The sequence below is a fragment of the Leptonychotes weddellii genome, chromosome 3 (genome assembly GCF_054177405.1).
Source record: "Leptonychotes weddellii isolate Sample4059 chromosome 3, ASM5417740v2, whole genome shotgun sequence".
Taxonomy (NCBI): Eukaryota; Metazoa; Chordata; class Mammalia; order Carnivora; family Phocidae; genus Leptonychotes; species Leptonychotes weddellii.
In genome coordinates this window covers 54,269,245-54,287,814 of record NC_138371.1, presented here as the reverse complement: position 1 = coordinate 54,287,814, position 18,570 = coordinate 54,269,245, and the positions used below count along the sequence as shown (strand labels likewise).

Below are 18,570 nucleotides of genomic sequence, written 5' to 3'. Positions count from 1 at the left end.
TTTAGTCTGTTTACATTTAATATAATTATTTATATGTTTGGATTTGCTATTTGTTTTCCCTTCATCCCATCTACTTCTTTGTTCCTCTTCCTTCCTTTCCTGCCTTATTTTGATTTAATGAATATATTTTAGAATTCTGCATTAGTTTGGTCTTCAGGAAGCAGGTACCAAGATGAAGTTATCTGTGCAAGAAAAAGAGGAGAGAGAGCAGGCATCTGTGAAAGGAGGGAGCAAGAAAGGAGGATAAGGTAGAAAGAGCCTCAAACTGCATTATGACTTTGAGAAAGTCTCTGCCAGCCTGATGGAGGATTTTGGTCAAAGATTGCTGATAGATGAGTGTTGCACTGTGCAGAATTGGCCAAGTGTGCATATCCCTGTCATATTCAGTCATTGACTAGCTGCAAAGAACATAGCTTTGAGTCACTCACAGTGGATCCCAAAGGTGCTGCCGTGGGATGCTGTCAGCTAACTGCACTCCTCACAGCTGATTGTCAAGTTTCTTCTAGAAGGGAAATCAAGTGAGGCATATTCATGGCTACCACAAATTCCATTTTAATTTTTCTGTTGGCTTTTTAATTGTCTCTCTTTGCATTAATTTTTAGTGGTTGCTGTAGAGATTACCATATACATTTTTAGCTTTTTCCATTCTACTTAGAGATAATACTGTACTGCTTCATGGCAAGCATTGGAACATTGCAACTGCATTGTTTCATTTACTGACTCCTCCATCCTCTGTGCTGTTGTTGCCATGTATTTATGTTACATCTATGTATGTTATAAACCCCACAATAGGGTGTTATAATTTGTTTAAAAAAGAATAATTGTATGTCTTTTAAAGAATTTCAAAGGAGTGTGTGTGTATGTTTGTGTGTGTGTTTTATACCACTCACATATTTACCATTTACCATTTTCAGTGATCTTCATTCCTTTCTGTAGACTCAAAAAACCATTTGTAGAATTTATTTTTGTCCTGTAGAACTTTCTTCAACCTTTCAAGTAGTGCAGATCTGTTGGCAATTAACTCTTTTAGGTTTTGTTTTTCTGAAAATGTCTTCATTTAGCCTTCATTGACTAAGAATATTTTTGCCAGATATAGAATTCTGGTTTGACTGTTTTGCTCCTGTTGGCAGTTATAAAGATGTCATTCTTCTACATCCTAGCCTACATTACTTTTGATGAAAAATTAGTATAGTTTTATCCTGTGTATAATACGCCATTTTTCCCTGGTTGCTTTCAAGATTTTCTCTTTGTCTTTGAATTTTAGCAGTTTGAATATGTGCCCTGGCATGGGTTTATATTTTGTTTTGTTTTTATTTATCCTGTTTGGGGTTTGCAGAGATTTTTAAATTTGTAAATTTATATCTTTGTTTTTACCAAATTTTGGCAAATTTGGATTATTATTTTTTCAAATTTTTTTTTTCTTGCCCATTCTCTCTTCACCTACCATTCTGGGATTTCAATTATGCATGTGTTATCCATGCTATTATATCCCACTGGACCCTGAGGCTCTGTTCATTCTTAAAGTTCTTTTCTCTCACAAATTGGATAATTTATATTGTTCTATCTTTGAGTTCACTGATAACATTTTGTTACCTTTTTCCTAATCTGCTGTTAGATCATCCAGTGAATTTTCAGATTTTTTTATTTAGTTTTGGAATTTCCAATTGGTTCTTTTTTTTTTATAATTTCTCCTTCTCCGCTGAAATTTCTTTTATATCCTTTAGCATAGTTATAATAACTGCTTTAAAAATCCTTGTGTGCTAATTCCAGTATCTGCATCATCTCATAGTTGGTCTATATGGATTATCTTTTCTTTTGAGGATGGGTTTTCCTGTTTCTTTGCATATCTAGTAATTTTGGAATGTACCTTGGACATGGTGAGTAACATATTATAGAGATTCCAAATTGTGTCACATGCCTTTGAAGAGTATTGATTTGCTGTTTTAGTAGGCAGTTAATTTAATGGAAGTCAAATTCCAAGTTTGTCTTCCCTGTGATGGACAGCAGCAAATATCTGTTTAGTTTTTGTCATCTTAGCTGGGCTACTTGAAGTCTGCTCCACACATGTATAGTATTGGGAGGAGTCAGAAATTTGCTCAGATTGTATGTACTGAGTTTGGGGATTCCCTTCTGTGGCTATCTTCTTTCTGGGGTTTCCTCACATTTTATAGTTGCTGTCATCTCTAATTTCTCAGCTAGTAAGATGGCAGAGATCTAGCTACCGTGTGGAACTGACTGACTGGGTCTCCCCTTAGATAAAAAGCTATAAAACATGAGTAATTTATCAAGAGCCATTCTTCCAAGTGTTATCCTCCTCCCCTATACCCCCGCCATCAGCTCTTGCCTGCTCTTGATCACTCTCCAGTGCCTTCAGATAGCTATTGTTTTTTAATATTTTAACCAGAATTTATGATTGTTATCTGTGAGAAGGTTGGTCTGATATGAGTTACTTTTATAACCAAAAGCAGAAGTCTATTATCCCACTTTATAGATGAATTTGAAAGACACATTACATTAAGTACCTTACCCAAGGTCATACAGTTGGTAAGTGGCAGGGCTGTGATTTGAATACAGGCAGTTTGGTTCCAGAGTCTTAGGATTTCTTCCAAGGGTAAAATTTAATGGTATGAATTTTCAGGACAATGGCAGGAAGTATAGGAACTACTCTTGGACTTGTGGGACCTTACAGTGTTAATCCCTTATGCATTGGGCCATTCTCAAGAGGTTATTACTCAGCGGATACTTCTCATGTCTTTGGATGTTTACATTATTTTATGTATATGTTTACACACAAGTTGTATTAAAGGATTATGTTGTTCTTGGTTAATATGTTGTCTTTAGTTATGAGAAATCTCATACTTTCAGGATCTTGTGATGTGCTCCTGGGCCATCTTACTTAGAAACTGGTGAGGTTTATCATGTGGTTCTTTTAGTGCTTGAAATAAAGAGAACTTTTGAAGGAAAGTAATATAAACAGTAATATAATGAATGTATAGAAATTATTTATTGAAGAAACTCAGGACCACAATTATGGGGTAGTTGGCTTTTAAAAATGTAAATCTGAGATTAATTTAGCTGATGCAAACCACAGACCTTGGAAGCATAACAATAGGACCAAGTTTGAGTATAACTTGTTTTAGAGTTTCTGCTCCTTCCCCCTTGTTTCCCTTTTCCTCCTCTGGCCTAAGTCAGTTTCAATTAACATTCATGAAATGATTCATTTCATCTTATTCCTCTAACCCTTGATTTTATCTTCACTTTGCATTTTCGAATCTGGCTTGCTTCATGTTGATTTCACCATAGTTTGTAAGCTGATGTGTAGTGATATCTTATTCATGGATGTTACTTTCAAACTAAAGGAAAAGGACTATGTAATTTGCTTTTGGAATTTTCCCGCATCCCACCCCAGTGCTCGGATACCATACTCAAGCTGACTGGCCAATAAAGAACAGGCATTCAATTATCGATTGATTGATGGTTCTGAATCCCAGCCAGGCAGTTCTGGGAAGGTGGGCTTATCTTCTGAGTTTAATAAAACTGAGTCCTTGAAGGCCATGATAAAGATTTTGGCTTTCATCCTAAGACTAACCAGAAGTGATGCAGAGTTTTAAGCAGTGGAGTGGCAAGCCCAGATTTAAATTTTTTAAATAATTACTCTGGATGTTTGTGGAGTAGTTCAGTATAACCAAGTTCTAGAGGATAGAAATTAATATAAATGATTAAAGTTTCACCCAGGGATATAATCCAGAGGACCTGATACCCCAGATAGTCTTCAAGCAGAACTCCCAAGTTTATTTCTCTCAACTGCAATGTTGAAGAATGTTGAGAAGCAGAAAGTTAGAGACTGATTTTTTTTTTTTTTTGGTCAAGGGCCTGGAATGTGAGTATTTTTCATTTCTGAACAGAGACATTTTATTTTTATAATGAAAAACTAAAGCAATGCAAATATCAAGGAATTAGGGAATTGAATATCAAAAAGCTACTAAAAATGGCAAGTCTATATTTTATGCCCATATAGAAATAGATGTCACAATTTATTAATTTTAAAAAAACAAAATTAAAGATGTAAAATACGTGTTTATAATTATGGAAACAATCGTGTTTTCTCTTAACAAAAATACACAAAAATAAAGACAAAACTTGTTATACTTTATTATCCACCAAATTCTGTTGCTTAGCAGCTGTTAAAAAGTTATGCTGCTTAAAATGAGAAAACAAACCTAATATTATTTCAGTAATCATGAAAATCTGGACTAAAAGCTTTGAGGTGCCACTAAGAGAGCAAAATTTTCGAGAGATTAAAAACTTTCATATGAAAATGTACTCTGATGTGTTTCTTCTTCCCAAACATTTGTGGGGATTGGGAAAATTCTAAATGTGTCTTAAAGCAAGGAATTGACACCTCCTGAAATAAATACAGTCTTTGGCTTCTGCTTCAGCCGCTACTTATTGACAGGTTATAACAAGGTTAATAATGATTTGTTGATTGATCCCGCAAATTTTTGTAGATTTTGTGCTTCTTGTATGTAACTTGCTAGATCCTAGCACTCACATTCCTCATTAAAATTCACATTAAAGGATGCATATGTAAAACAATCATGGGTGGAAAAAAAAAGATTTCTCAGAAAAAAAAAGTCAGCAAAAGGTGCACTGCACCGTGGGCAGTAGGTGGGGTATCAAGTTACTCTGTTTTTGTAAACAGTGTCAAGTCTGTATTCTGGGCTGAAAAACTGGCAAATGACAGCTCTCCCTCATATTTCCTGAGGTCATTTGTACCATTTTAAAGGATAAATCATAAATAGACCTTTGAACTAAGACAGTCTCGCTGGACCCATCCTTTTGCGACTGACTTCCAGTCTCAATGGGATATTGAAGGGGAGGCTCGATAGAATAAACAGTGGAATCCTTGTCCGGGAATGACTGCCTGGCAATTGTTTCATGGAAAACAGGGAGGGGTGGGGGACAACAACCCTGCTCTGTTCACTGGCTCTTTAATTTAGATTACCAATGATAAAGCCGGGGCTCCGGCTAAAGAAAGGTAGGATGCATACGCAGAAACATTAGTGCTAATATGCTGCAGAAAGACAAGATAAATCAGCTCAGCTCTCATACATCACTGAGGGAGAAGCTGATTGCAACTTGACCATGTGCCTGAGTAGTCCCATCAGTGAGAAGAACAGAAACATGGATTAAAAAAAACTAGAATGTACCCTTAGGGCTACTGCCGTGCTGGACCTGGAGGAAGTGTCTGGTGTAAGTTTCAGCTTGTTTTATCCACGTATTTACCAGTGTGTTCCCACGCAGGGAGCTTGTTTCTCTTTCTGGGTTTTCATGAAAGCTTCAAGCATGTTTATTTACAGTCGTAGACTTCATTTTGTATGGATGTAATATCAACCTAATAAAGTTCTTAACAGAGGACAGTTTAGCCCAGTGTTTATCCAGGAGAGAGAGAGACGTGAAAAAGTGATGGTTATCCTTACTGTCTATAGAAAGCCTGTGGGTGAGTTTTGTTTTTTTGTTTTTTGTTTTGTGGGGAGGTGAGGGGTTAGAGAGGTGGATTTTAAACTAAAAACTCAGTTCTTTTGCCATTCACTTAAAAAAAAGAATGTATTGGTAACCCAGCATTTCGTTCCTCCTGTGGTCTTTTGTTTTGAAAAACTGTGTTTGAATATGTAAGCCAGACTGCTCGGAACGCATTATATTTTATGACTGGGATGTTTGTATTGTTTCATATCTGTTATTAGACAAAATAATCATAAAGGGTGTTTTCTATGGACCTTTTTATATTCCAAAATTAAATACAGATGGTAATTTCCAGCAGTTTTAAAAATTTGTCAATTATTTAATTTAGCATCACTTAAGCATCTGCACAGGGAGAAAGCTGAGATGGTACAGAAGCTGAATAAGCATTGATTGCTCGTCTGAATTGCATCTTTAAAGTTTTTGCCTCAAATCTCTGATTTCACAGTTTATTTTTACCAAATTAGATTATCATATTTCATTATCAAGACTGCAAATGGGTGGAACTCTCTCAGATATCCTACATTTCCTGTTAAAACAAGGCGTAAAGCGCCTGCTGATTGTTACTCTGAGGGAAATTCTCATGCCGGCTCCCCGGGAAGATGGCTTAAATAATGCATGGGCAAGAGTGAAGCAAGATGGAATTTATGGCCCAGACACTGAGTTCAGGCTTTTGTTCAGAGGAAAGACTACGTAAGTGTGAGCATATAACATACTCCCAGGCTCCAGGGGAAGGGCGTAACTGAATGAAATTAGTGGCCACATGGTGCTGTCCGCATGTTATTCAAAACAAGCCTTAAAACAGTCCACTGAGCCTAAAGTGTGGTTTGAGGAGGGGAGGTAGGGGAAACTGGAAGTGTTAGTGGCAAACAGAATCCCCTGACTGAAAATTCCATGGGACAGACACAGGAAGTGAAGGCAGGGTGGCCCTAGAGAGAATGGATGTGTGACTGATGAAAAGCAGCATGGCAGTCTTGTTAGGAAAGAATAAACCTTGACCAAACTGCAGCATTCTATATATTATATCTTCCATCTTGTCCTAATTAGAGGAATATGTCTGCTGAATCCTAATCTCTTTAATTGTTGATAGAGCAGGCATGCGATTTGCTATAAATACACATGAGCATTCATTTCTGAAATAATGGCTGTTGCCAAATATATTAGACCGACAGGAGTGCTGGACTAGGGAAGGCTGTGCTGAATAGTTGAGTTTTGGAGGTAATGGACCAGTTGAGAATCTTTGCACAGCTGGGCCAGCAGCTGCACCCAGTGCTCTGTCAAGTTTGGCCTCCAATTTCCTTGAACTTGTCCTTGTTTGCCAAAATGATGAACATAGCAAGAGCTCGTTTCAGATGAGCCTGCCACGAGCAAAAAAGACCCTTTCCAAGGAGTCTTTGTCAAGGTATGTAGTCAACAGCAGCAGTGGCCAAATGAGGTACGGATTAGGGAATGGGAAGTTTGAATGGTCGTAAAAACAAAAAGCAAAGGAGAAGTGGTGGAATGAGGTAAACTGGCAGAAGACCAGAGTACATTAAAAGGCTGCAATTGGTCATCACTGCCCTAACTAAAGGACATATGGAAAAATCCCATAATAATATCCAGCAATAATTATCATGTAGTTAGGAAAAAATAAATAGGCCTGTGGGTTGGAAGGCAGCCCAGTAATCTCAACGCCTTTTTTCCTAACATTGTATTGTTCTGATATTCCTTGGGACCGGGTCAAGAGGAAGTGTCATAGAGAGCATTTTATATTAAGAAGCATCCAGTGACTAAACAATGAGATTAGTGGCAAGCCAAAATAAGAGTAGCAAGGACTCTCCTTCCATTTCTTGGTCCTCGCTTGAGCAAGTATTTATTTAGCACATGCTATGTATCTAGCGTGTTCTAGATACATACTCTAACCAAGTAGATTATAAACTCTTTGAGAGCAGACTAGTGGATTATACTTCTCTTGTATAAAGCCCATTTCTTGAAAACCATTGCCTTGATATGGTAATAATTGCAAGTCTGTCTACTTCCTTGACTTTGAAGAGATTAAATATCAAATCTTTGCCATGCAAATGCTTTATTTTCCTGCTCCAACCAAGATGACTCTCCTCTCTTCAGATTTGAGAGCTAGTGACTTGAGCACTTACAAGATAGGTGATTTGGGAAAAAATACTTAACCTCTGGGAGCGTCTGTTTCCTCATATGTGAAATGAAGAAAGTAACACTCATCATGCAGGACTGTGAGGAGGAGAGGTGCCTAGTGCAGAGGCCCTGCTCTCCTCCTTCACAGGGTATAAGCAGGACAAGTTACCGTATGGACTGAGTGCCTGCTGGATGTGGAGGTGGGCATGGGGAGAGAATGAGGAGGGCAGCAGGAAAGCTGGCTAGGAGTCTGTAACAGAACCTTTGATGAGAATATGACCTGAGGCAGGATGGTGCCAGTGGAAACACCGAGAAAAAGGATGAATCTGAAATATGTTTTAAAGGGAAGCTGATTATATTAAAGTAGGGTGGAAATAACCATGGTGCTGAGGGAAAAGATTATGGGTTTGTGATAATGGCAAGGTTGGGTGTGTGTGCGTGTGCATGTGTGCTTGTGTGTGTGTGTGTGTGTGTGTGGTATTTGTTTGTTCTCCAAACCCAAAAAGCTGAAACAATACGGTTCTTCAGGGACTTATAAACCAAGAAAACATAAGAAGAGAGAAGAGGAAATTGGAGTGCCTAGTTAACTTATGTAAAGGGAAAGAAAAAAATCAATAATAAACCAATAATATAGGACTATTGCTGACAATAGAGTGAGAATTCAAAAGAATTGCTTAAAATGGCAAATCTATGTTTGGAGTTTTTCCCAGACAAGACCCACAATCATCAAATAATAAGGATCTTCTGCAATCTTGGAACTTATTTAAGTTTTCCTGAGTTAAAAAAAATGCCACCGAGAGGATACAAATAGTGTCAGGGTTGGGAAGAAAAAGAGCATGAGGAATGGAAATTCTCAAAATAGCTTGGTTCTAAAGAGGAGATGGAAGCCAAAAGATAGCTGGTTGACCTTTCAGAACTTAACCGTTCATTATGACTTGTCAGAAAGTGTCAGGAAGTATGACAACTGTTATTTCTTAAATAATTTATTGTGATTTTTCAGGAAATTCAAGCAGGAATCAAAACTACGCCAAACCAATTGTTGTGGACTGGCAAATAGGTTGGGGTCCAAATGCTCATTTGCAAATCCTTTATCGGAACAATGTTGTAAACATCTTTGGGTTACTTTTCAAAAGTCTACACAACTCATCCTGTAGTAGAAGTCCTGTACATTTGCAATAAAAAATTGATAGCAAAAAGACTTTATGTTAATAATTAAAACACAAGCAATACCATAAGAATGGAAAATGTTTTGAATGCCAGTAATTGGAGAAGTGCATCTTAATTACAAGATGGTATGGGATGTGGCTATTTTTTTTTAAATTTTATTTATTTGAGAGAGAGAGTGAGAAAGAGAGAGCACAAGAGGGGATAGGGTCAGAGGGAGAAGCAGACTCCCTGCAGAGCAGGGAGCCTGATGCGGGGCTCGATCTCAGGACCCTGGGATCATGACCTGAGCCGAAGGCAGTCACTTACCCAACTGAGCCACCCAGGCACCTGGGATGTGGCTATTTTAAAACTTATGTCCACTTTCACTGGCTTTAAGAGACTTTGATTTCTTCAATTTTGAAATGTAGGGATTTTCTTGTCCTGGTTTCATGAATTTTGCCTTTAATAATACCTGCCACGATCAGGATTGTTTTCACCCATTGAAAAAAGAAGGGGAATGAGGATGAAATAAAAAGAGGGGAAGGAAAGAAGGATGTACCTAAGGTAGATGGGACAAAAGTTAAAAGAAAGAGGAGAAAGAGCAGGTTTGAAGAATGGGTGAGAATGATATTGCATGAAGGGAAATTAAGGGAGTTCTGACATTGAGAAGAGTGTGTGAGAATGCGGTTGTCGCTCTTAAGGAGTAAAAAATAAGAGAGACCATTGGGCCTAATAGCTTGCTGGATCAGCCACCAGGGGGTGCTTAAGACTCAGAGAAGTTCTTTTTGAGTAGGTGATGCCACTCGTGTGACTGGTAGACCTGAGGATAGGAACCTTTGGTCCCCTTAAGCTTCCTCTTTTAACCACCTCTTGTTGTCAGTGCCTTCCCTATTCAGTGTGGATACCATGGACTTCGTTTCAACCACCTTCTTAGCAATATTTTCAGTTCTCCCATTCATCCATTCAATAGAGATGTATTGAGTGATTCCTATTTGTCAGGCATTGTAGTTTAGGTACTTAGAAATGAACAAAACAGATCTGTGCCAGCCCTTGGTGCCTACCAGACCAAATAAATACCATTCCTTAATCAATGCAGTTGTGTGCTTTCTCCTGCCTACCAGACTGCCAAGCACTGCTTGAGAAAATCATACCACTGTCCAGATTGATGCTGTGATACATTTATGACCTCCAATCTCAATTGGATCCCTCAGTATAGCTCAGTGATCCTTATATGTTTTCCTAATATATTACTGACATTCTCTCCGACACCTGTTTGAAGACTTTTCAACTTTTCTCCAGTCTTTGACCAAACCACCTCAGTAAATAGCCTCACATCTCAGCATGCAGGATTTTAACTTCCTGCCACCAGATCAATTACCTGCATAACCCAAATGAAACCAATTGACTTGAAGACTGTTCAGCATGGTGAAAGTCAAATCTGACTCCAGAAAGCCTTGGAAGACAATGGAGATCTTTACTGAAAGTTTGTTGAAGAGTCAACCGAGACCAAAGGGGAACTAATCCCAGAACATATAACCAGATTTCCTAAAAACTGTTTTTATACATCTTTCTCTCTGAAGTCTGGCTCCTCATGGCAGCTATCAGTTTATAGATGATCCCTGACTTAAGGTGGTTTGACTTAATGATTCTGTGACTTTACAATGATGTGAAAGCAATATGCATTCAGTAGAAACCAAACTTTGAATTGTGAATTTTGATTGTTTCCCAGGCTAGGGATATGTGGTACCACATTCTCTTGTGACGCTGGGCTCCCAGTTGCCATGTGATCACAAGGGAAATAATCAAAACACTTACAGGCATTCTGTGTTTCACTTTCAGTGCAGTAGTCAATAAATTATATGAGATGTTCAACACTTTATTGCAAGATAGGCTTTGTGGTAGATGATTTTGCCCAACTGTAAGCTAATGTAAGTGTTCTGAGCACATTTAAGGTAGGCTAAGCTAAGCTATGATGTTCGGTAGATTAGGTGTGTTAAATGCATTTTTGACTTACAATATTTTCAACTTTCAGTGGGTTTATTAAGATGTAACCCCATCATAAGCCGAGAAAGATATATATCCTCTTTTTCTGTCCTCCTTCTCTGCCTCCTCCCCTGCCCCCACATTAATTCACCTTATCTTACTCCTGTCTGTCTGATCTCATTCCTTCATAGGTAGAACAAACTAGACTATCTTGGTGTCTGCCATTTTCCTCCCACCCTTAACCTCAGTCAGCACAAGTCCTAGATAGTTCAGCAAGCAAATTATCCTTTTTCTGAGTGAGAGCAAAGCATTGCGAATATTGGTGACTTAATACACACATATTTTTAAATTGTCCATTTGTGTTCATGCATTCCAACTTTCCCCAGGTTGAAATAGAAGAGGTTTTCCCTCTTCTGATTTCTCCACCTGTGTTCTGCATCTCATTCACCTCCATATTTTTGGGGTGCTTGCTTTATGCACACTTCGCTCTATTTCCTGTATCCTTCACCTTTTCATCTCTAGTAGATCCTTCTCATCAGAGTGTCCAGGGATGCTAGCTGCTCCAATCTTAAAAAAAATAAGACACAACAAAACCTTCATCTTCCCAACATACTTTTTCATCTCCTCTCCTAACTTTTTCTCCCCTTTTATAGCTAAACTTCTCAAAGAGTTTGTCTGCATTTGTTGGGTCCTTCCTTCCCAAACAGTCCTCAATCCACTATGATTTAAATTCTACCCCAGCCACTTCATGGAAGCCCCTCTAGCTAAAGGCATTCACTGCCTATTTGTTCTGAATGTGAAGAGGATTCTCAGTCCTTAATCTTTCTACAGCATTTGACACTGTAGATCACCATCTTCTCTGAAATATAGTTTTCCTGTAACTTCTTTGTGCTGTCCTATGTCTTGGTCTCTGTGGGTTTCTTTCTTTACATACTATTAAAATATAGATGATATTCAGGGGCACTGTACTTTTCTGACTTTGGGAGGAATAGGATGGGAGTTCCATTCATTCCCATGCCTTCTGTTAATATTTACATGCTATTGACTTCTGTGCTTGGGTGACACCCACCCTCACCTCAGGAAGCAAGATACATATTTCTGCTTGGAGATCTCCTCCAGACTAGGGATTTGACCCCAGAATGGGGCATTCAGGAGGTAGGCAATAATTTGCTAAATGACTCTTCTCTCCCAAAACTCATCCCTCAAAGACACCCCACCACCATTATTTTTTCTGTTACATTGATCTCCTTTGGGGGCTGAAACACTAACTCTGAAATCTTCTTACATGCTTTCTTACTCTATTATTTATAGATAAACTTGATGGAATTTGTCCCTTTTATTAAACCAAAGTTTTGGAACTCAAAAACCTTTTTTGTCCCAAGATTGGTTATTAAAATAAAAAGTGCTTAGACTTTCTGTACTTTGGATTAAAAAAAAAAGTCTAGGTAGACACTCAGTTGGTGTCTTTGTTTCCTTCAGGTCTTTTTGTGTCCATGAGGTAATTGAGTGATCCTGAAACAATGTAGGAGGTCAGCAGGGCAGAATGTCAGAGGAGCAATGAGACACAAACTCTTTAATATTTTAACCTACACTGGAAAGAAGGTAAATGAGTTGGTTTTACTTATGGTCTGAAGCGTCATCCAAGAGAAAAGGCTTTTGAGCCTAAACATGAAGGTCCATGAAAGTATCCTTTTGCTTATCTAAACAGTTTCCTCATCATCTGAAATTGTACCAATATCACTTTATAACCAGAAATGAGTGGATGATTCTAATTTTCAGCACTTTATGAGTAAAGTGGATTTACAAGTGAGGACATGGCTACGTGTTGGGTCTTTATAATAAATTATGGTGAAAGAGAGGACTAAATCGACTGGCCTAGCCCAGCTTCACCCTGATCACATGGGCACAGACTAATGTTCATCCAGGCCAATCTATAAAGGCCAGGGGGTAAATGGTTAAGAAACTGTTTTGAACCTTTGAGCTTCAACTACATTTTGGAAAGGTTTCATGGGACATGGAAGAAGTCTAGTGACTTAGGACAGAAAAATAAATTTGTACACTGCTTATTTAACATTTAAAGCTATTTTATTGAAGAATATAAAGGAAGTGGAATGCCTTTCATAAATTCACATCGTGTCATACCTAAGTTAACCCAAATTTTAACTGTTAATCAATGACTGAGAAACTGGAGAAGGTGGGACATGCTTCAGTTGTTGAGCTCTTATCATCCAGGCATGCGATTGCAATTTGAACAGATTGGAATCAAATGAACAGATTATTGGACCACCTAACAAAACGGGCATCCCAGTAATCAATATCTGAAATAATAAAAGCATGAATTAAATGTTTTTTGATCAATATTATTCACACAACTCATATCCTTAATGATAATGCTTAACTGAAAGAAAGACCTTTGCTTCAAGGTTCATTTGCAATCCTCACAGAACTCTAAATTTGTTTTGACATCCCAGTGCTTCTGGAAAATATGAGTCCTGTATTTCATTTTGTGGAATTAGAGCAGACTGCATAATAACATGCTCTTACATAACACAGACCATCTCTACTTTTTCATTCTAAGTTTTAAAAAGAGTGATGTGGAGGGGCGCCTGGGTGACTCAGTCTGTAAGCCTCCAACTCTTGGTTTCAGATCAGGTCGTGATCTCATGGGTGGTGAGATCGAGCCCCCTATAGAGCCCCACATCGAGCTCTGCACTCAGCGGGGAGTCTGCTTGACGATTCTCTCCCTCTGCCTAACCCCTCCACCCCATCTCTCTCTAAAATAAATAAATAAATCTTTAAAAATACAAAACAAAACAAACAACAGAAGGAAAAATGTAGGGTTGCAGGCAGAGCAGAGGAACCTCGGGGGACGGGGGGAAGAGCCATGTGTATAATTCTCTCCAGATCATTGTGCTCATACCTTCTTTAAAGGTATGCCTCTCGCACAGAGATCCAGACATTGCAGGCAGCTATTTGTCTGAAGCTGACCCTCCCTGTTAATATAGAGGACAGAATTATAGTTCAGCTTCATAATAACTAAGCTTCACCATAACTAAGAACTGAGAGTTCTATAGTTTTTCCTAACCTAAAAAGAGAATGTAGGAAGGGCTTCAAACTCTTAAAAAATAAATAAATGAAATAAACTAAATTCTAAAATTCAGCATTGGAACAAATATAAGTTTCTATGAAGTGACATTTGGAGCACTGCAGAAGGAGAGGTCCGTGGATGTGGTCTTCTGAAAATACTAGTGTCAGGGCAGGTCTGTCGGCATCCTCAGCTCACTCTGCACACAGAGCTGCAAAGACAAGGAACTCATCTCCACCACTTACTGTTTCCAGCAAAATTTAGCAAGGTTGCAGAATGAGTTCTGTAGTATTCAGGCCATCCTAGGCCTCTGGTAAGGATGGTAATTCCTCCAGAGACCTGTACAATGCTATAATCCTTCACGTATGTCATTTTGCCATGAGAACTAACTGATCTTCCATGGGAGTTTCTGATGTTTGTTCAGAAATCGGAGGGCAGGTGGCTGGAGAACCATTCTGACAACTCCATACAACAGTTGAGAGCTGGTCCTAAGTTGGAATAAGACAGAGGTGACCTTACACTGCCCCGATCAACTAGAGTTCACAGCATCAAACTAAGATTTTTTATTTATTTTGTCACTTTTGAGACATAACAAACACTGCAGTCCCCAGCTAATAGTTTTAGCCAACTAATTTCTTGCAGGGAGTAGTTATAGAAGAATATTTGTTCTCTGAGATGTTCCTCAGTCTTGGAGGAGCTGGCTTAGAGGGATTGACACTTTACCCCATGCCCTTTTGGTTATTCATGTGCTTGTTTCCACTCATGCATTGACTCCTATTGTGTATTGGGCATTATTCTAGGCACAATCTTTAAAGCAGTGAGCAAGAAGATTTATGATGATGGTAAAATGTTCACCCAAGAAAGCCTCTTCAAAAGGCACTTTTATTAGCACAAGAGCTCAGTAGCCTCACTTTTTATTGTCCATAGCTCATGTGGAAAAGGAAAATTTTCTTTGTCTAAGTCACATGAGGTTTGGGGTCCTTTGTTTATAAAATCCCAGGAATGCCTCTTCAACTTGAGGCTATACAAGGACATTTAAGTGACACAACCCAGGTCTCATCTTCACAACTCAGTCTTTAATATGAACAACACTTGAAAGAGCTGAAAGTAACCTACATGAAGAAGTAGAGCTCTTCAGATAATTTTTTCTAGAAGCAGAGGCATCTACTTTTGACCCAACTAAATGCCATGACTCCTAAGTTTTTGCACACTCTAGAAAGGCTTGACTTCCTGCAAAGTGTTTGCCAAAAGATGAAAAGTAACACAAAGAAAAACACCCAGTCAAGGGCCTGGCATCTTGTAGGTGCTTAGAAAGTGTTTGTGGTACAGAATCTGAAGCTAACTAAAATCTAAATCGGATGCCAAAGGTGGGGTTACAAAACTGGCTTTCTTCTCCTCTAAGTGAATCTCTAGAATGATTCATTTCCTTTTCTTTAAAACATGAATACTAATCCTCACCTCATGGGATTTTTAGGGGGCAAATAAGATAACACAAGAAAACTCTTCAAAAACTTTAGATTCTATTCAAATAGACAGTTTACTATGGAAAAAAAACAAAAGCAAAGCCTGAGGCCTTGATAAATTCTTATGTATTATGTTCTTGTTAAATAGCAACAAGTTAAAAAGCAAACAACGAATATGTACTATTTTGAGCCTTTCCAATGAAAATATTAAAAATCTTTTTGTTAAAAGTTCTTTCCCTGTCGGTAATTCTATACCTATATATTTTGAGGAAAGTAGGAGGAAATAAAGGAAGTGCAACATCTGGAATAGAGTTAATGCAAGATTTTGTGCATCAAAAATCACAGAAAATTGGTTTCTGATACCTGGATATCTTCACCCAGGTTGCTGTGTAGAGTATGCAGGGCTAGGGAGTGTGTTCAAAAGAACCTGACTCAATCTTCAGGTTGTCAGCCCAATTGCTAGGCCATTTGGCCCCTCACCGCATTTGGTGATTTTTATTAAGTTGAACCATACAAAATCCCAGATATTCAACAACCTTGGGCCTACAAAAATGACAGTTTCACCTATTCAGCCTAATATCATTATATTTCTGCTACTGAATGGGGATTCCTTTGTTTATCTGTTCAGTCTGATATAGACATCCAGAGGGCAGGGATTGTGTCCAATGTCTAAATTGAAGTCTGGACGCCTGAGCTCAGACAATGTGAAATATGAAAAGAATGCACAAAAATGTCTTTTCCTATGAGCCGCACGTACCATTTCTGGCACCCTTCATGGTGACAGTGCGATGGAAATCATAGGTGCTTCATCACTGGGGACGCCCTGGAGGTGAGCTCCTCTCTCCCAGCGCATGTTCAGCTCAAACTAGGAGCCATCCCGGCAGCTCTGGTACCGTGGATGCAGCAGCAGCCCAGAGTCCCCTCCTCCTTCCTAGCCTCACCGTGCCATCTCTGCTGCTTTTGCCTACAGCTTACCCAATTAGTAACCGCTGCACTGCTTTTTAAGCCTTTTTTTATGGTATTCCGGAGAATGGCAACCCATAGTGGGAATGCATTTTACATCATGGCCCTGTACACTACGCTGTATTACAAATGTATGTAGCTTATGCATCTATATCTAATGTTTCTTGTACACATGTTACCAAGCCAATTCCCAGTTTTGAGAAGCTGTCCAACTTGTCTGTTTTGAAATGGGGGTCCAATTAAACTTGTGGAGACTTTAAAGCTTCACGGGAGAGAGAAAAAAATGCCAGCTCAATCTTTAAGCTTTTTATCCCCCTTAAGCAGCTGTGGTCTGTATCGGTTTATGTCAGGATTTGTTTTCCTATTCCTGTTTTTGAGAGGCCACAACCTTGCAGATGAGCCCTAAGATGGGGCTGTGGCTTCAGTAACAAAGTTCTGAAACCCATATAATTAATTCTAGATGGCAGTGGCTCATTTCAGTTGCTGTGGAATGTTTTAGAATGACCAGGAATATCACCAGCAATCTGCTTCTATATGCATGGATATAGCCAGGTGAGGTTATTTATCTTTATGCCTGTTTCTTAATCTAAAATGACTTTATGATTTTAGCCTATCTATAAGTTGAGATTTAAGTTTATAAAAATCCTATGGAAAGCTATCTAACTGTATACTAAGGATTATGCTATTTGGATGAGCAGCTTGGGAATATTTAGGTTTTGATCCAAACCTTTGAAATGTTTTTAAAGAGCCATAGCACTATTAGGTCAGTTTAAAAATTTGGTATAAAACTTGTATATTTATGTCTATTAGAGAAAATAAACACCACTTGCTTACCTCAGGGTTCAGATAATTTACTTAAATGTGGCTTGGCCAGTGGCCCACTGCTTTTAATTCACAGAAAGTCATATATATTTTCTTGGGGGCGGGGGGAAAAGAGGCAGTTACTTCTCCCTATACAGCTCCATCATTATCAAACTAGGTGATCGTATCTGAAACCCTGCTAATTTGCAGGAATGAGAGACACGAATAAGACTTTTCATATTTGGGTGACTTCAGAATGGATTCGGAATGTTGCTCAAAAGGGAAACTTGTGAATTCACTTGCCTTCCACTTGTCCTGATTTTTGAGGTGTCAAGGCTCTTGGCAGACTGTTTTGATGAGTATTGGCATGCTGTCTACCAGTGAGAGAGCTGACTCAAGTGAAATGTGGCAGTCATTGGAAATTTCTTTTTAAGAACTTGGAGAAATGCCTCGCAGAGTTCAGGGTTAGATGGAGTGTAGTGGAGGGCAAGGCACAAAATCTAGATGATTTATGTCAGCTTCTGACCCATTTTATATCCTTGAGTAAATCACTTAACTCTTCTGTGCCTGGGCTTTCGCTTGTAAAATAGAAATAAGGTCCCCATTTCCTAGACCTCATTTGAAGGGATATTATACATTTTGACAAAAGGAGGAAACCAATTGCTTTTGGCACCAAAGGAAATTCTAAAGGAGAGTTGCAACAATATTTGGAGATGATAGCTTTATTGAGATAAGCGAATGACCATCCAAGGCAAATATATATTAAAACCAGGGTAAGTCCTTCAGATCCAAAAAAACATTCATTGGGAAGTTACTATATTCCACACACTTTCCCATTTACTCTTCCATGGTTGTTTAATCCTCCCAGCAGTGCTGGGTGGCAGTTGGTTACTGTCCTATTTACGGCTTTATGAATAAAGAAAGTGAGACTTAGGGAAGTTAACCAACCTGTTTGAGCCACACAGCGGGAAGTAGCAGAGCTCAGGATAGGCCTTCTGGTGCCGGGTCCTTCTTGTGGTACACCACCAGCCTTGCACGTGACATTGCAAGACAACAGAACTAAAAATAAATCTAAAATTCAATTTCTAAGAAAACCGGGTAATTAAAATACCTGTATTTAGTCTCTAAATTGTATCTCAGTTTCCACATTTTTGTCCTTCTCTCCTGGAGTCAACTATTTCTCTTTAAATTGTAGATAATCAAATTGTTTCAACTTTATTGTTTCTACCAAATACATTTGTCAGTTGCTAGTGATTTTGAACAGTACTTCTAGCCCCTGTTAATAAAACTCTTCAGAGGCATACATGTGCAAGATTTATCATTCTTTTTTAAAAATATATGGCTGAATCAGGGAAATCCAAATCAAAACCACACTGAGATACCGCCTTACACCAGTTAGAATGGCCAAAATGGACAGGGAAAGAAACAACAAATGTTGGAGAGGTTGTGGAGAAAGGGGAACCCTCTTACACTGTTGGT

General features: G+C 38.6%; 1 protein-coding gene across 11 annotated transcripts in view; it reads left to right on the top strand.

The window, feature by feature from the left end:
- Positions 1-18,570, top strand: part of RAPGEF4 (Rap guanine nucleotide exchange factor 4) — a 284,964-nt gene that overhangs the window by 106,098 nt on the left and 160,296 nt on the right. The window contains exon 1 of one of the 11 annotated variants that reach the window (XM_081814172.1): positions 3,995-5,253. The exons of the other annotated variants lie outside the window; for them this stretch is intronic. The gene's annotated coding sequence lies outside the window, so the exon portion shown is untranslated. Of the gene's footprint in view, positions 1-3,994; positions 5,254-18,570 lie in introns of those variants that run through there. 11 annotated transcript variants of the gene reach the window in all.